This window comes from Drosophila bipectinata, unplaced genomic scaffold (genome assembly GCF_030179905.1).
Source record: "Drosophila bipectinata strain 14024-0381.07 unplaced genomic scaffold, DbipHiC1v2 scaffold_25, whole genome shotgun sequence".
Lineage (NCBI taxonomy): Eukaryota > Metazoa > Arthropoda > Insecta > Diptera > Drosophilidae > Drosophila > Drosophila bipectinata.
In genome coordinates this window covers 16,578-20,000 of record NW_027222898.1, presented here as the reverse complement: position 1 = coordinate 20,000, position 3,423 = coordinate 16,578, and the positions used below count along the sequence as shown (strand labels likewise).

The following is a 3,423-nucleotide window of genomic DNA, read 5'->3' as shown; positions in this document are numbered from 1 at the left end:
GACCAAGGAGTCTAACATATGTGCAAGTTATTGGGATATAAACCTAATAGCGTAATTAACTTGACTATTAATGGGATTAGTTTTTTAACTATTTTATAGTTAATTAACACAATCCCGGGGCGTTCTATATAGTTATGTATAATAATATTTATATTATTTATGCCTCTAACTGGAACGTACCTTGAGCAGATATGCTGTGACCCGAAAGATGGTGAACTATACTTGATCAGGTTGAAGTCAGGGGAAACCCTGATGGAAGACCGAAACAGTTCTGACGTGCAAATCGATTGTCAGAATTGAGTATAGGGGCGAAAGACCAATCGAACCATCTAGTAGCTGGTTCCTTCCGAAGTTTCCCTCAGGATAGCTGGTGCATTTTAATGTTATATAAAATAATCTTATCTGGTAAAGCGAATGATTAGAGGCCTTAGGGTCGAAACGATCTTAACCTATTCTCAAACTTTAAATGGGTAAGAACCTTAACTTTCTTGATATGAAGTTTAAGGTTATGATATAATGTGCCCAGTGGGCCACTTTTGGTAAGCAGAACTGGCGCTGTGGGATGAACCAAACGTAATGTTACGGTGCCCAAATTAACAACTCATGCAGAAACCATGAAAGGCGTTGGTTGCTTAAAACAGCAGGACGGTGATCATGGAAGTCGAAATCCGCTAAGGAGTGTGTAACAACTCACCTGCCGAAGCAACTAGCCCTTAAAATGGATGGCGCTTAAGTTGTATACCTATACATTACCGCTAAAGTAGATGATTTATATTACTTGTAATATAAATTTTGAAACTTTAGTGAGTAGGAAGGTACAATGGTATGCGTAGAAGTGTTTGGCGTAAGCCTGCATGGAGCTGCTATTGGTACAGATCTTGGTGGTAGTAGCAAATAATCGAATGAGACCTTGGAGGACTGAAGTGGAGAAGGGTTTCGTGTGAACAGTGGTTGATCACGAGTTAGTCGGTCCTAAGTTCAAGGCGAAAGCCGAAAATTTTCAAGTAAAAATAAATATTACAATTATTGTGAAAATTATATACTTGAATAATTTTGAACGAAAGGGAATACGGTTCCAATTCCGTAACCTGTTGAGTATCCGTTTGTTATTAAATATGGGCCTCGTGCTCATCCTGGCAACAGGAACGACCATAAAGAAGCCGTCGAGAGATATCGGAAGAGTTTTCTTTTCTGTTTTATAGTCGTACTACCATGGAAGTCTTTCGCAGAGAGATATGGTAGATGGGCTAGAAGAGCATGACATATACTGTTGTGTCGATATTTTCTCCTCGGACCTTGAAAATTTATGGTGGGGATACGCAAACTTCTCAACAGGCCGTACCAATATCCGCAGCTGGTCTCCAAGGTGAAGAGTCTCTAGTCGATAGAATAATGTAGGTAAGGGAAGTCGGCAAATTAGATCCGTAACTTCGGGATAAGGATTGGCTCTGAAGATTGAGATAGTCGGGCTTGATTGGGAAACAATAATATGGTTTATGTGCTCGTTCTGGGTAAATAGAGTTATAATCATTTATGGTTGTAACTTGTTCCCCGGATAGTTTAGTTACGTATCCAATTGTGGAACTTTCTTGCTAAAATTTTTAAGAATACTAGTTGGGTCAAACCAATTAGTTCTTATTAATTATAACGATTATCAATTAACAATCAATTCAGAACTGGCACGGACTTGGGGAATCCGACTGTCTAATTAAAACAAAGCATTGTGATGGCCCTAGCGGGTGTTGACACAATGTGATTTCTGCCCAGTGCTCTGAATGTCAAAGTGAAGAAATTCAAGTAAGCGCGGGTCAACGGCGGGAGTAACTATGACTCTCTTAAGGTAGCCAAATGCCTCGTCATCTAATTAGTGACGCGCATGAATGGATTAACGAGATTCCTTCTGTCCCTATCTACTATCTAGCGAAACCACAGCCAAGGGAACGGGCTTGGAATAATTAGCGGGGAAAGAAGACCCTTTTGAGCTTGACTCTAATCTGGCAGTGTAAGGAGACATAAGAGGTGTAGAATAAGTGGGAGATATTAGACTTCGGTTTGGTATCGACAATGAAATACCACTACTCTTATTGTTTCCTTACTTACTTGATTAAATGGAACGTGTATCATTTCCTAGCCATTATACGGATATATTTATTATATCTTATGGTATTGGGTTTTGATGCAAGCTTCTTGATCAAAGTATCACGAGTTTGTTATATAATCGCAAACAAATTCTTTAATGAGAGATGCATTCATGTATTATCGATTTGAAAATTTGGTATAACTCCAATTACTCAGGTATGATCCAATTCAAGGACATTGCCAGGTAGGGAGTTTGACTGGGGCGGTACATCTCTCAAATAATAACGGAGGTGTCCCAAGGCCAGCTCAGTGCGGACAGAAACCACACATAGAGCAAAAGGGCAAATGCTGACTTGATCTCGGTGTTCAGTACACACAGGGACAGCAAAAGCTCGGCCTATCGATCCTTTTGGTTTAAAGAGTTTTTAACAAGAGGTGTCAGAAAAGTTACCATAGGGATAACTGGCTTGTGGCGGCCAAGCGTTCATAGCGACGTCGCTTTTTGATCCTTCGATGTCGGCTCTTCCTATCATTGTGAAGCAAAATTCACCAAGCGTTGGATTGTTCACCCATGCAAGGGAACGTGAGCTGGGTTTAGACCGTCGTGAGACAGGTTAGTTTTACCCTACTAATGACAAAACGTTGTTGCGACAGCATTCCTGCGTAGTACGAGAGGAACCGCAGGTACGGACCAATGGCACAATACTTGTTCGAGCGAACAGTGGTATGACGCTACGTCCGTTGGATTATGCCTGAACGCCTCTAAGGTCGTATCCGTGCTGGACTGCAATGATAAATAAGGGGCAATTTGCATTGTATGGCTTCTAAACCATTTAAAGTTTATTATTTATATTTTAAACGACAATGGATGTGATGCCAATGTAATTTGTAACATAGTAAATTGGGAGGATCTTTGATCACCTGATGCCATGCTAGTTACATATGAAAACATTATTTAATACAATGACAAAGCCTAGAATCAATTGTAAACGACTTTTGTAACGGGCAAGGTGTTGTAAGTGGTTGAGCAGCTGCCATACTGCGATCCACTGAAGCTTATCCTTTGCTTGATGATTCGAAATATAAAAAAAATGTAAATATGCATGTGTAAATATGTATATTTAGTATAAAAAATCTTTATATGCTATATCTAAGAAAGCATATAAGGATTTATCACGGGTTGTCCACGTTTCCCTACTAATTGTGGCCTACTAACTGTTTCGTCATCTTATTAGTGACGTGAAAAATGAAAATAATATTTTTCATTTATATTGTTATAAGTCTTAAACCTTAAGACGGCGGGAGTTGAATTACTTTCGTTTAGGTAGCCAAATGCCTCGTCAT

At 39.6% G+C, this 3,423-nt stretch overlaps 1 non-coding gene across 1 annotated transcript in view; it reads left to right on the top strand.

The window, feature by feature from the left end:
- The window catches only part of LOC138927432 (large subunit ribosomal RNA), a 3,950-nt gene extending 792 nt beyond the window's left edge, over positions 1-3,158 (top strand). Inside the window, exon 1 of the ribosomal RNA XR_011443925.1 lies at positions 1-3,158. This exon is cut by the window's left edge and continues 792 nt beyond it. This is a non-coding gene — a ribosomal RNA (large subunit ribosomal RNA).
- The last annotated feature ends 265 nt before the right edge of the window (positions 3,159-3,423 follow it).